Here is a 17,923-nt window from a genome sequence, read left to right as displayed (position 1 = left end):
GCAGCTGTTTATACTTCTCAGGCAGTTAAGAAAATCTGAGTGTTTTGTGTCCTTCCTAATACTTGGGATGATTAAGGCTTTAGAAATTTTTTCCCTTTTACATGTGTAAGAAGTAGCAGTATTAATACACAGGGTATTAATTTTCATTGATCTTATACCAATGAGGCTAAGAACCTTTCATGTGCTTATTGGTCATTTAATGTCCTCAGTTTTGAAGTTTCTGCTCAAACCTTTTACTCATTTCTTAAAAAATGAGTGTTGAGTCTTTTCCTTGCTGCTACTTATATAAATCACTGAGAATGGTGCAGAGAAATGTCCCATTGCCATGGTGAATTTGTTTCATTTTCCTTTTAGTTCTGTCATTTTGTTCTTTATATATTTTGGGGTTATTAGGAGCTTGGCAGTTTAGGATTGCTGTATTTCTCTGGTAGAGCCATTGTTTTATCATCAGGAAATGTCCCTCTTTTCTGTAGAAAATCAATTATACTCTTGAAATCTACTTTATCTGTTATTAACATATTGCATTATCTCTCTGTTGATTAATGTTTTGTAGTGTAAGTTTTTCCATCTGTTCGTGTATTTTTTTGTTGGTGGTTTTTTGTTTGTTTGTTTGTTTTGTTTTGTTTTTATAAAGTCTGCTAGTCCTTGAGTTAGTTGTAATTCATCACTAATTTGAAATTAAGCTAGCTTTTATTTTGATGTTTTATCTTTTCGGAATGTGTTTTTTTGAAAAACCTCACATATATCATTGATTATAATTTAAAAATAATTTTAGGACTGTGTCATAAGGTGATGTGTTTCCTTTTGTTTTAATTTGTGCTTTCACAGGCATTGTTATCAGAATAGGGTCAGCACTTCACCAACTGCTCCCTCTTCACCCCTCTCCCTCCCCAACACAAAACATCCTCAAGGTAGTTTCAAATGCTCAGATTGTCTTGCTGGGTTTCCTTTCCCTGAAAATAAGTCCATTATTCTTCATTATCTTGCTGGTTCTCTGCTGTCTTCAATCATATATGTTGTATTTTTTCAAACTGAATAGTTGTTCTCAGGATTAGTTGGTCTTAACTTTGTCCATTATTACTAGAAGTTTAACCATTCCTTTTTATTTTCATTTTGGACACTGATCATACATAGAGATTTCATTACTTTTGAACTTGACCTATATTTCTAAATTTGGTTACTAACTTCAAACATTTTCAGGGATAGAATTATACAATTTCTAAACAATTATATTTTCTACCAATCCCACTAATATACTACTTATTATTTTCTTGTACGTAATTGATTTGGCTAGCATTTTAAAACTATATTTTAAAACATTGGTAAAAATGGGGATTATTGTATTGTTCCTGACTACAATGTGTTTCTTACATCATCAATTGCTATAAAGCTAACTTTTGTTTTAGTAGTAATAAAAAACCAATCTATTCTTATTCTTATCTCATTATTTCTAATCAGAAATGATGTTGAAATTCATTACGTACATTTTTTTCATTTGTGAAAACTACTTTATATTCACGTAATTGTTTGGTTAGTATGTAACTAATTTTCTAATGTTGGATAAACTTTGCATTTCTGCATTGAGATACTTTGGCAATATTTTATCATTTCTAAATGTGGTGGTTAGTTCCTATCAGTATTTCATAATTATTTTTCTGTCCTCATTTATGAGTGAGATCATTTAGTAGATTTTTAAATATCGATTCAATAACAATCTAAATGCTTATATTTTTGTTAATAAAGTAAGAAAACCTATAAACAAACCATTGTATTTTTATACATTAACATTATTTTCAAATATTAGTTTAATTCAACATAAATTGGCCCTAAAAAAGAAAATTTTACAAATAAGTAATGGTATATTGTAAGAATATTCATACCTAAATAAGCTAAAATAACATAAAATTGTAAAAACAATTCAAACAGAATATTGAAATTTACATGTGAATTATCTAATTGTCTGGAAGATCACCTGTACTAAATGTGGTATAGAATGTTTTACTTTTATATATTCGTGTCTGTCATAGGACACCAAAACTTATGTATGTGTGTGCGTGTGTGTGTGTGTGTGTGTGTGTGTAAGTTTGTATTGTTATTTTAAAAATTGTCTTTCAGCTTTTGGGCTGAAATCACATATCAGGCTAGGATTACAAATTGAAGAACTAAGAAACTCGAACAGACTTTTTATTAGCAACAAATTTAGTCTTCTACATATAAGAAAATATATCTCTGATTTTATACTGAAATATTTTATGAGATATACACATTATAGTGAAACAATTGCAATAGATTGCCCAAACCATTATTTACTTTTTTTTCTTTTTTTTTTTTTTGAGATGGAGTCTCGCTCTGTTGCCCAGGCTGGAGTGCAGTGGCCGGATCTCGGCTCACTGCAAGCTCCGCCTCCTGGGTTCCCACCATTCTCCTGCCTCAGCCTCCCGGGTAGCTGGGACCACAGGCGCCGCCACCACACCTGGCTAATTTTTTGTATTTTTAGTAGAGATGGGGGTTCACCGCGTTAGCCAGGATGGCCTCGATCTCCTGACCTCGTGAACCGCCTGCCTCAGCCTCCCAAAGTGCTGGGATTACAGGCGTGAGCCACCGTGCCCGGCCTGTTTACTATTTTTGTATACCTACTTACATACAAGAAAGAAAGATATGAATTTTTCCCAACCAGTTAACCACTTAATATTTTTTCATTGTATATGCCAGAGAAGCAACAAAACAAAAGATTATGGGCCACAAAACTAAAAATGTGTTCCTTATATCCTGATATCTTATAGCAAGATGTATAGCATGCAGAAAAAAATAATAAGCCAAAATTCAGATAACCAGTAAGACAGACATAGTCACCTATCCATGTTACATGTGTAAGAAGTCTTGAGATAGCTACCCCGCCATAAATAATGTGTAATCAATCGTTCCTCGAAGGTATATTTTTGCATCATCTCAAAGACATGCTCCTTCAGAGAATTGTATTATCTTTATCAAGGCGTAACTACAATTTGCCCAAAGGAGTAAAATGTACAGTTTCAGACATGGATTTCTTAATTTCGTTTACGAATTATATATTCTCCCTTCGTTCCAAATCCTTTCTGCCATGAAGGAGTATTTGAGATTTTATTTCTAAACCTACTCCCATTAACTTAGGTTAGAAAAGCAACATTTAAAAAATTAGAATAATTTGATTCGAGGTATAATATACTGTGTGTAAACTGAAGTTTTATTGTGTGCTTACATATCTGAAAAAAGTGGAAGTGAAAATATACAACTTTCTTTTTATTGACTCTGCCCTCCTATATTGGGTTACTTTTTTCTTGGTTTAACCAGTTACCAAAGAATTCTTGCTTAATAGTTAATTGTATTTAAGTGTCCCTAGTGGTTCTTACTGAGCCATAGTTAAAAATCTTAATTTAAAAAAAAAAAACCGCATACATTTTCGTTTATCTTAAATTATTTTGTTTTTCTAACTTGGTTTTCTTTTATAGACTTTTTTATATCAAACAGTGAGTTTGAACACGTTTCATTTTCACCTTCTTGTCTAAGTTTTATAGTGTACTTAGAATTGCTACCACGCTCAATATTAAACAGAAAATTAGATTAAATGTCCTACTCACTCACACATAATTGTCACTATTAGCCTAATTAGGTGATTCTTTCACTTTAAAATTCTTGCTTCTGGGTAGATTTTACCTTTGGGTGTTTAGACTAATTCTTCTACAACCTGGCTGGAGAGAATATCTAATCCCAGCGCATGCTATTAGATATAATTTATGTTGGTAACAAACATATGTCACTAACTTTCGCTGTTTATTTCATCACATTTTTCAACCAAACAAAGATTACAAATTAATGGAGTGAAAGCTAGCATATTCAGCAAAGCACAGTTCCAAATAAAGTTGCTTTCATCACATTACACTAACACATTATTTATTTACCCATCACATTACAGTAACACATTATTTATTTACCTAAAATAAGTTTGTCAACTGATTGTAGAATTCTACCTGTCTATTCATTATTTAAATTTTATTACTGGACTTATGGAAGAATGTCAACTGCATGATGAAGTAGATATTAATGATAGCAAGTTGACATTGTGGTATTAGTTTCTCAAATATTCACTAGATTATTCTATACAACAAGAAAAACATGATGTATTTTATGGTTTTTAGCTAATGTTATAAATAACTCAATAATTGCTATATGAAAAACAATGATTGACTAGATATATAAAGACTAAAATGTAGTTTGCTCTATATATATTATTCAACTGAGCACATTCTTGTGAAATCTAGACAACCTCAATGCCTTGGAATTCTAAATAAAATAGTAGAAATGGATCCCAAGCTACATTCATGCCTGAAAGACTTCATAATATAAAACATTCAGAGCATTAATCTGTATTTTTGCACTTAATTTGTGTACAAATAACTCCCAATTACCTATATAATAAAGTAAAAATCCTAAACAACAACAACAAAAATTATCTACAGCTTGGACCAATAAACCATGCCATTCATTACCTCTTACGTCCTTTACTCCTGCCGTGCACATATATAAAGATACAAAACACATACACAGACACACTAATTTTTCTAGGATACAGATAATATTGAGTACAATCTCTAGATTTTGATGCTTCTGATTTGCTCATGCCATTCTCTGATCATGCTTTCCTCTTATTTGACTCAGAGAAAATCCTATCTGCTCTTATGAAATTCATCTCATGTAACATTATTTTCAAATATCCAATAAGGAATTGATTTTATTATTTTGCAAGTTTCTGTAAGGTTACAGAATGTCTGGAATATTCCTGATTTCTAGTACTGTATTTTTTGTTTTTTTTTAAGACTGAATTAACAAATACATGCATGCTCACACACACACAATCTCTCACAATATATCAGTCCAGATCAGCAGTTCTCATGTATATTAGAATTAATTATGTTGGGAGATATTTAGGAATACTAATGCTCATCCCTAAATCTCCAAGATTCTTATTTAATTTCAGGGGCAGGACCAAGATGCAAGAAGTTTTGAAAGTCAACTGGGTGTTTCTAATGGATAGTCAGGGCATAATCCACTACAATAGATATGCTGTTGTGAGAATTACAGTACTTGAATAATTAAGAAAAGCTATTCTCTTTTTGTCCTTTGTATAAACTTTCATAGAGGCTTGCACGGTGTATTTGCTCTCCTAATATGTGTATTAATGCAAGTGTTGGAGTTATCTAAAAGGTGAATACTTGAAGACTGCGATTTCTTCTTTAATTCCCTCTGACTGTCAAGACTCTCAGATCAACACATCATACCAAAGCTTATAGTAGGTGACAGAAATAGAAAAAAAAATGGAATAACACAAAAATGCAGACGAAAATATAGAGACTTCTAGGCAAGATGGAGTAAGAGGAATTTCATTTTCTGCCAGAAACAACACATGTGAGTTAATAATCATCAGAACTTCTTAATGAGAGAAAGTTTGGGGACCTTGGCTAATGGAGGTAAAATCAAGGCCAAATGCAGAGGTCTTTCCAAGCTGTAGAGTTGGAGCATTTAGTACAAGGGTCACAGGATGTTATATGTCAAAGAAGAGAGTACTGGAAGAGAAACACAGAGAGTTAGTTCTGGGCATCTGCAGTGGTCCTCAAGTATGAATAGTGAATTATTACATGAATTATGAAAGTATCTGAAGCCAGTGGAAAATAAAATTACCCAAAAAGACTAAAAAGAAACAATTATAGGTGGTCTCATATGGTCAAGAATAGTTCCTCTTCTCATCAGCCAGAAAAATATTTCCTCTACTCATCAGCCAGAAGAGTAAACCTCATAATTTATGGGGAATTAGATAGAGTATGCAGAAGTCTTTTATTTCTGTAGTGAGGCAAAAGGAACTCTAAATGTTTTCTCCATTCCTAACAAAGCTTAGAATCAAGATCTACCTCTTCAGCACTGGTGGTGAAAATATAAAATGATATAACAAATTTAGAGGAAAAGTTTGACATTTTCTTAATAACAGTCCAACTTTTTCACTCCTCAATCTTTACACAAGAGAAATTAAATTTTATAGCCATACAAAGTCCTGGACAATAATGTTCATAGTAGTTTTGTTTCTGTTGGCTAAAACTGTAAAGAACTGCAATGTCTATCAACAGGATAATTAATAAACAAATTATAGCATAACACTACAGTGAAACACTATTCATCAGTAAAAGGTAATAAACTATTTATCCGTGAAGTGGATCCCTGGCCTTGGTGAGGGGAAGCACATGTTGCTGAGCCCAAGCATGACCTTCATCCTTGCCACGCAGCTAGGACTTTGTTCGTGAGTCCATTGGATGACGACAGGGATGACTAGAGAAAAAGGCTGACTGGTATCAAAGGAACAGGTAATTCTATCCTCTTGGTTATTAAAATCCGCCTCTGTAGAGGTGACCCTTTGGGAAGCACTTGCATGGGAATCAAATATCTTCATAGTTTTTGCCGACTTAAAGAGGTCTATTCACATACCTCTTCCCAATATCCTCTTGCTACCAATTTTCCTATCGTATTCCTTCCAAGTCTCTTACCATGCAGCCAAACCATTGGCCACAGTTCGTGAGTCAGTGTATCATCTCATACCTGGCCATTTTCCCTTCAAAACAATGAGGTAAACAATGAGGTGCACTGCTTCATATTCTACCCAGTGGGAAGATTTATTTTCAGTACGGTTCTTCAGCGATGTCCTGGAAAAGGACTGTAGTGCTACAGCCATCCACTTTCTGATAGTGTTCCGTATTATATAGAACCATCTGCAAACCCAGCTGGAGTCTTCTTTCCCTGTCGTAAAGGCAGTGTAGTAAGAGTGGAAACCACGAGTACTTGGACCACTTTTCAATGTATCTTACTTGTGGTCTCAGTGCCTGCTGTGGCCTGATCACATAAATACACCACTTCCGTTTGGTGATGCAGTGCTGCTGTGTGTCCCCAACTTTATCGCTTGATGAGTCAGATAGCAAAGAGTTCAAGATGGGAAGCTCAGATCGTATGGTAATTTCGTGGCACATAACTAAGCCTTCAGTCTTCGCGAATAGCCTAGGAGCAGGCCCCAACTATTTCTCAACAGGTGAGCAATTATCTGGGAATGTCAGGGCTTTGCACCAAAACCCTAAGGGCCTGTGCTGTGACTCCCTCTAGGGGGCTGCTAAAGGCTCCAAACAGCATCCCTATTTGCCACTGACACTTCAAGTTTGGTTTAACTTATACAACAGCTTAAAATTCCATATATATAAAATTGTAGAAGATTGAAGTTAATCTACAGTGACAGAAAACATGTTAGTACTGTCTGTACTTTGAGGAGGGAGACAGGGCAGGATGGGAGGCAGGGTTATAAAAGAGCGAAGAAATCTTTGAGAATAAAAAGTACCAGACTAAATCGAACTCATCCTAAAACTGGCACATGTTGGGGGGGAAAAAAAAAGTCTTTTCTGGATTTAAATATAGTCTACTGCTTCAGTGGAAATTAGTCTCGTGCACCATTTTAAAATCACCTTTCACAGATTGTTTTTAAATTATGCTGATTTGAATCCTAAACCAAAAATACGTCTCTTGTATTGTGAGATTTGTATTTTCCAAAGCACTCATTACTTGTTCATTTCTTATAAATAATGAAGTCTCTGTTCTTTTTATTTTTTCCTACCTGGTAACATTAAAAAAATAAACATATAACACAACAAAGTTTTCGTCGTTCTTCTGAAAACATTCAAAAGCATCTTTAAATCCTCATGCTTCTCTCTTGCACCTTGCTGCTCCCTTGTTTGAAAGTTTTTCATCATTACTAGGTCAGGTTATCTTGCAATACCCAGTAGAGCTTTTATTCCACACAAAACCTCACCTTCAAATGACATGCCATTGGTTTTATTACCCATAATTGCTGCTACCTCTCAAAATAAAATTAAGAGGTTTAATAAATCTTTAATGATTGTATAAAATACAAACAGCCAGACTGCTCATGATTTTTTCTTTGACCCTCTGTTGAGTCCTTTCGCTTGAGGATGGGTTTATATTTATTTTATATTTACTTTGATATTTATTTGAGACAGAAATTTATTTCAAGAAAAAAAAAGATAAACCAGTGGAGAAATAAATGTCTTCCCAGTCAGTATTTATACTGATACTCATATTTGTTAAGATGAGTTAAAAGGAAGATATAATAATTTCTAATAATGGGAGGAATCATTTCTGAAATTAAAAAACCATTTTATAAATTAGGAAAAACAATATAAGATAAAATATAAAAGAGGACTCCGAAGGTTTCTGTATTCTTCATATTCCAAAGCATGATTTTACTTTTCAGTACAAATTTTAAAATTTCTTCAAATAATTGTAAAAAACCTAGTAGTCATTAAAAAGAAAATAGCTTTCTCTATAACAATTTAATTTTTTCTCTAGGATGTCATGTAATTTATCTGTTTTCCATAAATACAAAACTGAGATAGCTAATAACTATATAACACTGTGCATATGGTATGTGTTTTTACTTAGATTTTTATAAATATAGTACCTTATTCTTCTCATTACCTTATAGCAAATGAAAATAAAGCTCAGAAACATAAAATAAATAGCTCGGTATCACAAAGCTGGTAAAATTAACATCAAATTTCAAGCCCAGACCCTGTGTCTCCAAATCACGGGAGGAAGAGGCTAGGACAAATTGGGGAATGTTGTTGTAGATCACAGGAGGGAAGCGAATACAGGAGAGTGCCTGACATGTTAGGCACTGTGTTGGCACATTGATTTCTGTTTGTGATGTTATCGTTGATCTGAGCCTAGATAACATTCTTCTCAGTACTCGTTAAGGGGTTTCAATTTAATATTTAATGGAGAGAGACAGAGAGACAGGATTCTGACTCTGAGTTGTCCCTGAAATGTGTGAAGTAAAGAAAGATCAGTAAAATGTTCACATATTATTACATGGTAGGTATCAAATATTTTTAAATCAAAAGAAAGTGGATTTCAGTAGAAAGATTACTTATTAAAACCATATGCTTGTGTACATGTTTAGTTGTATTAAAATACAACTGCTTTAAATTGTCTACCACAGTCGAGAGGCAGAAAATCACATTTATAATCCTATACTTTTTGCTTAGATGGAAAACTATGATGTGCAAAGTTATTTTCAAATTACTGTAAAATTACAGTATCATTTTTCTTTCATTTCCTGACGATTCTATGAAACTGAAAATGCAGTTATGTTTTCCTGCATTGCTTTCCAAATCCAGTTTGGTAAGCTTTGCATGTCACTGAAGTCATAAGATCAGAGCTAATTTTTGGCATACAGCATCACTGTATTCAGGAAGGATGTGGAAGCTGACTATGGGAAGACAAACTAATTGGGAATATTTAGTACAATGCTGAAGGCTGGGTGGATATAGTGACCAACAAAGGATGATGAGGCATGTAAGCAATAATAACACAAAAAGTCATTACCTTGAAGGTAGGAGCAAGGGGAAGAGTGGTGTTACTAGAGCCCAGTGAGAGGAGGTGTATTAAAAAGATCACTTAATAGGAGCCATAGTCAAAGAGCATCTTGGACACGAATAAATCCCAGAAATGAGTCAGTAAATAAATAATCTGGTTCTGCTTCCCTCCAATGCTCTTGTCAGCTGCCATTATTGCTCTTTGTTCAAATCCCTCTGCAAGGCAGAAGGCAAGACGTAGTTCACAATAGTCAGTCATCCAAGATCAGGGAACAGAAGGTCAAGAAAGTTAACTATCCACTACCATTATGTACTATGATGCAAAATCATCCAGAGAAGGCCAATAGGAAAAAGGAGTGGGTTGATGTAGTGTTGACATGCTGTGTACAGGAGTACACAGTAGTACATGTTCCCATGTTCAGTAAGTACATGTTCCCATTAAGTCTTTTATTTTTAGTAGATTTCAGAAAGAGGAGACCTGGCATAAGGAAGCAAATGACAAAAAACACTTCTCACTTTGTCTAAAATTTTGAAGGAAGGCTTTTTAGAGAAGAGTATATGTGTTCCTTGTTAACCTGAAACTATATTTCACCAAATGCTCATATTGTTCTTTTCCCTGACTTCTGAGGGGGAACCAACTCCAGTTCTTTGGAGTATCCTGCTATTTCACTGTATTTTAAGACTTCAAAAATATTATGAATCATTGTTCCTATAAGTTATTGATGACTGTACCTGGAGACAACTTTAAGTTTTTCCATTAGCCCAGTAGTTCATGGCTATAAGATCATATTGGTTTTCACTCAGTGCTTCCCTCCAGAAGCACCTGCTTTATGCCAATAATTTTACCCCTGTAGATTTATCATAAAATAACTAAATTATTTCTAATACTGCTCAGAACTAAAACAATTACTAAGTTAGATGTCAGATTCACCACTTAAATGTAAATCATTTCATGTCATCTCATTTATTCATTTACTGAGGGGGGGGACAGAATTAGAGGGGAGGGAATGCTAAAAACCTCCACAAGTCTTCCAAATTTTAAGCAAAATACGGTGAGTAATGGTGAGTTTGTATTTATCTATAATATAGTATTTTTAGGCAAGAAATACTTGTTATTTATTCTGCAGCTTCAGTCTTTCCAGTTAAGATATTGTTCCCAAATCTTTTCTTCCTTTCCCACCACCAAGGTCATTTCCTATTTTATTCTCTTCTAAAATGTCACACATTTAAATTTCCTATCTCTCTCTATTCTATTTTTCTTGCTTTCTTTGCAGAATATTTTCTTATGTTATGCCTTCCTTTCTTCTTTCCTTTTTTTTCTTCATCTGTACCTTCCTATGTTCACATTTGTCATATTAGTATCTTATCTTCCTTTTTCACCTTTTTCCCTCTTCCTTTTCTGATTTATAAATAATGTCTTAAGCAGCATTCAAAATAAAAAAAAAAGCACATTAAGTATTTGCAGGAATTAAGACATAAAGAAAAGTAATGACATTATGACGTTTGAAATATATTTAACTTGTGCTCTATATTTATGGAATGTAGAACAAATATTTGATCTTAAGCCTCTAGTAGTAAAAATAAAGAAGAGGTCTTATCATAAGATCCATAGCATCTGTAATATGAACTAAAAAGTCAATTATGATCCAAGAAGATTCATTGACACATTCATTCCTACAAATGTATATTGAGCACTTATGTGCCAGAAAATGATCGAGTTTCCAGTACATGAAATTTGAGAGAGTAAACAAAATCCTGTCTTCATTAGGCTTACATTTTCAGAAGTAGAAAACAATAAATGTAATAAATATAAATAAAATATTCTAGATTGGTACATGATATAGATAGAAATAAAAAGAATGATAGTAATTTGCCTTAATTAAGAGTAAAAGACAATTTCTTTAGGGAATTCATAGACAGCATGACCTCAAGCATTTTTGCAAAATATATTTTTAAAAGTTTATTGATAAAAAATGAACGTCAATATTATTTGTTATCAATTAAGAAAACAACAACAACAACAAAAAAAAAACAGCTTTTCCAAACAGTAATTCTGGAAATGCAGTTTAGCTCTTCTTAAGGAAAGTTAAAACTTGTAACCAAGATTTAGGCCTTAACTAATGGTCACTCAAGTATTCAAGAACATAGATAACTTTCTTTGTTTTCTGATTTATCTGAATTTTACTAATGGCAAAAATCAGTAGACATAAATTTTTTTTTGTTTAGCAAATATGTAATGTACTTTTATGACATACACCATTTTACAAATACCAGAAAGCAACAATATCAAATACAGTTAAAGGAAAATGCAACCAGATCTCTTCGAAGCATTCCATGAAACATAATTTTGTATAGGTTTCAAGTACAGTGACATTTTTAGATAATAAAGCTAATGCTTGTTTATTTTAAAATTATAGATTTATCTGCATTAATAAAAGCTCTGATAATATATATGTGTATGCATGTATATATATTGCATATTACGGCATATATTGCATAATAAATATGACACACACAAACACACACACAATTTCTGGCATTTAAAAGGCAGAGTTAGAACAAATAAATACTAAAAGAGTCTTTTGCCATACCCTTGTGATTTCTGAAAAGAAAACGTGAATCAGGAAACAGATACCCTCTTCTTACACTTTTAAATTTCTGTGGTGGTGTTTGTCATACTTTTTGTTCTACTGTATTTTGGGATTGGAATTTGCAGAGTGTGTTATCACTTTCTCAAACTTTGAAAATCGGATACATACTTAATAATAAGTAATACAGTCTGTATTAGTATACTTTAAGGAGGAATATTAGTAAGTGCATGTGCCTGGAAGAAAAACGCCTCTCTAACTTCTTCCCTGGCTCTCTTCCAATTTAAATCCCGTATACAGCTCTATCAGGCTGTCGTTTCCACCTACACACCATCACAGTTCTAGTGAAAAGTACATCAGAAATACAGGCATTAATGTACAGGAAAGTTCCCTTCTATTGCCATTAGTCTTATTATGTTCTGAGCTGCCTAATTTTATATATGTGACAATGTAGACACATTGACTGTGCTAGAAAACCTCACTAGAAGAAGCCACTTGACACTGGGAGTTTAAGGGGAAAGGCAGTAAGAATTATAAGATGTGAGAAAAAGGCAGAGAACAGTATTAGCCACACTCGCTGTTCTTACAGTGGAAATTATCCACCCTGGGTACAGAGTTTAATTGCAGCAAACAGCTCCAGAAGGCTGCACTTTCATCCCCATTGTAGGTCAATGAGCATATTTGCATGGTAGAAATTATTAGTAACTAGGCCTGTCCCCAGGAGAGTGTCCATGATGCAATTCACAGACCATTAACAGCAGAGTTCACCCATGACTAGCAGAGGCTGTGAAGAAATGCTGTCTCCTTGGGAGCAGCCATTAGTGGACGAATGCCATTCTCTTCAGACATATATATACTTTTTAATATACTTGTGTGACTCTTAAGGATTTTTAATAAAACTTTGTAATAAACCTAAACTAGGCATGCTATTGGAGCACTTCTTAGTTTTTTTACATAAGCTGTTTCATAAACCCTAAGATACAAACAAATGTTTGGACCTCTTTGGTTCATCTTTTTTTTTTTTTTTTTTAAGTAAAATCACTGGATGAACGGAAGCATTGAAGAATTTGAACAAATCTGCAAATAATTTGTTCTTTAATAAAGATGCTTCTTTTTTCTTCAACCAAATATCAACATCCATTTATTTTCTTTTTTCTTTTTTCTTTCTTTTTTTTTTTTTTTTTTTTTTTGAGATGGAGTCTCGCTCTGTCGCCCAGGCTGGAGTGCAGTGGCGCGATCTCGGCTCACTGCAAGCTCCGCCTCCCGGGTTCCCGCCATTCTCCTGCCTCAGCCTCCCTAGTAGCTGGGACCACAGGTGCCGCCACCACGCCGGGACATTTTTTTTGTATTTTTAGTAGAGATGGGGTTTCACCATGTTAGCCAGGGTGGTGTCAATCTCCTAATCTCCTGATCGCCCGCCTCCGCCTCCCAAGTACTGGGATTACAGGAGTGAATGGCCACGCCTGGCCTATTTTCTTTAGCAAATACTTATTATTGCTACCATGTGCCTGGTATTGCGCTCTTTACTACAGATACAGTGATAAACAAGAAAGACCTGAAACTTGCTCTCATGGAATTTATGCACTAATGGCTGTAACTCTGGTTGACAAAATTTCAGTGTGATTTTTTTTTTAATTTTCTTTTGTTACTTTCTACTTATCTTTCCTTTCAGTTTTTTTCTTTTTACCTTTATTTTATCATAGTTAGAACACTTGACATGAAATCTACTCTCAACAAAATGTTAAATGAGACATTATTTTTAACTATAGATGCAATGTTCAGCTGCAGCTCTCTAGAGATTATTCATCCTGCTTACCTGAAATTTTTGGTCAACACTCAGTATCCAGAATGTTGCACGCTGTCTGATAGAATACAATTCCTAAATGTGTTATTTGCAAAATATCGGAAGCCTTTTGCAATCCAGATATTACGAATATATGTAGGATGTATAATCTGTGTCCTACAATATTAACATTAATATTTGGGATGAAAATTTGTTCAGAGTGAATGCTATTATTTTAATAAAAATTTGTTAATTACAAACAAAAAAGTATAGAATGACAGTTACATGGGGGAAAAGGGAGTGTCATTCCTCATTTAGATTAGAAAAATACAATGTTTGAATAGTCACGAATGAGAATTTTGTTATTATTGTTGATTTTCTAAAAAACTTTTGATGGACAAGCATAGATGAATGGAATAACTTCACCAAATCAATCCTACCCAGTGGAGGAAAAAGTAAAAACAAAAAGGGAAAGCAAAGAGAAGTCTACATTGTTTTATATAAAATTGTAACAATAGCTTGGCTGGGCAGGGTGGCTCATGCCTGTAATCCAAGCATTTTGGGAGGCCAAGGTGGGTGGATCACGGGAGGTCAGTAGTTTCTGACCAGCCTGCCCAGCTTGATGAAACCCTGTCTTGAACAAAAACACAAAAAAATTAGCCGGGAGTGGTGGCAGGCCCCTATACTCCCAGCAACTCGGGAGGCTGAGGCAGAATTGCTTGAACCTGGGAGGCATAGGTGCATCGAGCCGAGGTCGTGACATTGCACTCCAGTCTGAGTAACAAGAGCAAACTCTGTCTCATGAAAAAAAAAAAAAAAAGTACAATAGACATACTTAGGAACATATTTGTTTATCACAATAGGTGAGGATTTAGGTACGTTATTCTTAAGAGTTTCTGTTAGATGAAGAAGAAACAGAAAAAGACACACACACACACAGACACACACACACACATACACATTTCCCCTGAACATGAAGAAACAATAGAAGACCGTGACCACTGGAGAGGGTTACTAAAATCAGATTATTAGGCATCAGAGAAGCAAGTGGCTAAATGGACTCGTTCAGGAAAAATTTTAGTTCCTTATCTCTATTTTCTCACCCTAAAGACTCTTCAGAAATACGAAGATGATACTGGCAACTGTAAAAATTTTATATAATAAAGATTTCTGATATTGTGTCTGAAAATTGAGGGAATTCTTTTTTAACTGAAAATGTGGTGAAATGTGTCTGTCTATGCACATGTATACATGTTGTATGTGTGTTTGTGTAAAAGTGTATTTTACACAACCATGGCCGTTTATGATTGCTTTAACTATCTAACTCTCTGATTAGAGTTCACACATACATTTGTATTAAAGATGTTCTGTTAGAATTTTTGAGGGGCAAAATAGCAGTAGAAAACTCGAAAAATTCTTAAATGTCGAATCATGATATGTATTTTCTGATTGAGTTTTCATACAAATCTACACTTTATACTCTTGTACAAAACTTAGACCACAATTCAGTACCATTTTTACTCTACAATGTACACTGTAGAATTACTATTACAATGATGTAATAGTAATGTTTTCTATAAAAAAGTTAACCTCAGTAGCATCAACAATAGAATAAATCTAGGATAGTTGGATATCTATGTCTGCTGTTATTAACTGAACTTGTTCACACATCTGTAGTTCAATTAGCTATTGATTAGTCTAATAGGGCACCAGCCTCACATGAGTAAAATGTGACTGCTGTGTGTGCATCTCGCTTTTAACAGTCTAGGTGGTGTACGTCCTTCTCATGGTGGTGGCAGAGAAACTAGCAGAAACAGAAATATGCAAATGTTTTATTAAGCTTCTGCTTGTAGTATACCTGCTAGAATTTCATTAACCAAAACCAATCGTGCAACCAAGACCAGAGACAAAATGAGAGCTTTGCAAAGCTATGTGACATAAGGCAGGGATTGAAGAAGAAGTGAAAAGCAAGAGCCTTTCATAAAATTAATCTTCACTTTATGCAATAATTGTATTTCATTTTTTTCAATATATACCTAGTCTTAAAAAGTCAAATATATTGCAGAGTATATCATCTATGTCTTTTGAAACATTCTGTCCTTCACAATGTAAACTACAAAAGTGGAAACATAGTAGGTATATAGTAAATATCACTGATCATTTGAAATTCTGAACTTTTTATGAAATTTACTTCAGTTTTAGAAAGTGGAGACAGATGTACCCAGGCTTCTGAACATTTTTGATTGCAGTAGTTCGGATTTGACTTCTTCTGGCTCTCACTGTCAGCCATTCTGAGGAAAAGAATTTTTTTTTAAAAAGTTGAATATCACCAAATTGATCTCTTGCTACATCAGCTTCAAAGGAAGTCCAAAAAATGTCCAAATTTAGAAAACCTAGTTCAGCAAGTGACTTCTGAACTCTTTCACCTTCAGGTCACGTTATTATTCATTCTACTAAGAACCAGACCATTAAAAATGGGATGATGTTCTTTAGAAATCTACCTATATGTGGATCTTAATCTAGGGTATGTTATAACCTTTAATGCGTTCTTTTGATAAATTGAGGCAAACCAGAAGGCCTATTTTAGGGTTCTTCCACCCACCTTACAATAGTAAATTATGTTTTTTTAGGTCACTCATCTTTAAAAAAGAATATGGTAAAAAGTATATTTTTAAAATTTCTACTGATACTGCATTGGTGATTAAAACAGAAAATTAAGACAGAAATGGTCAACACAAATGATGCTTTTAATATTTATTTAAGTACCTCATTATTTCATTTAGAGTATTAAAATATCAGAAATTAAGCAACCTTTTTAAATATAAAATTTAACATAATGTTTTCATGACGATTGTAACTAAATCAAACCCTTACTGTTTATATATGCCTAATAGGTGGTATGGGATAATAAAGAAAGGAAAAGTAAAGGAAAATTAAAGCATGTAGGAGTATTTCAAATCTTAGTATGAGATAACTAATATGGGAAATAAAGTCAATACTGATCAATACAAAAGAGTTAACTGTTAAATCTTATAAAATTATGAATATAAGGTCATTCTAGAATGATTGTGAAAGATTCCATGAAGAACAAAATAGTGCAAAATTGAGCACACTCTTCAAAGTAATGTGGAGATCAAGCAACATGGTTAGGAAGGGAGAATTAAGCTATGTCTTGCAAAGAAAAATTTAGGATGCACAAATTTGACTAAAGGGAAACAAGTATTTTGGAAAGAATAACATTTCTAGTGTTGGAATATCATATGTAGGAAGTTTAGAAGTTTACCATGCTATATTTTTTATTTGATGCCTCAAACCTTCTGAATTCTGCATGCCACCCCTACTAAACTTTCAGTATCAACATCAAGTACAGCTCTTTTGAGAGCTCATTTCTCAAACAGGAGGAATAACTGTTATCCACTGATTATTTTGCACTATAGTGCTTATAAACATCCTTGCCACTAAAATTAATGAGAAAATCCTGGGGAAAAAAAAAGAAAACTGAATATCCCCCTTTACTACATTCCACTTAATTTTTCCCCCCTCAGTTATTTGATGTCATATTTATTGAATTACCCAATCTGCAGAACTATTATCATTCACCAGTTATTGGATATCCTGTGCTAGTCTGTTCAAAAGCAAAACGTATATCATACATTTATTGATACCCACAAGACTTAGAACTCAATACTATATGTGCTGTTTGACACTTTATCTAATAATCTGATATACCACAAACACGTGTAGGTTTTCACACATATCATATGTTCCTGCCAACCTAAGGACAGATTGCCTTACTAGCTTGCTTCACTGTAATCACTCTGTTTCTCCATTCTATGCCAGTTTATTCCATTTCTAACTCAGAAATGAAGCAATATTCTAAATGCTAGACACAGGGTATAGCATTGGCATCCTAGAAAATGACCTTCTCTTGGGTGGATCTTGCCCTAGTATCAATATGGAACCTGAAATGTGTAGAAAGTCCTCTTAGGATGATTTTTCAATATTTTTCATTGGTATGCTTTGTACAGGGATTTGGACCTTCAGTAGTTATCATGAGGATCAAGACCAAAGGGGACATGAAAACCAAATTGAAG

Source organism: Trachypithecus francoisi, unplaced genomic scaffold (assembly GCF_009764315.1).
Source record: "Trachypithecus francoisi isolate TF-2019V2 unplaced genomic scaffold, Tfra_2.0 Lachesis_group0, whole genome shotgun sequence".
Lineage (NCBI taxonomy): Eukaryota > Metazoa > Chordata > Mammalia > Primates > Cercopithecidae > Trachypithecus > Trachypithecus francoisi.
Note: the sequence above shows the minus strand (reverse complement) of the source record.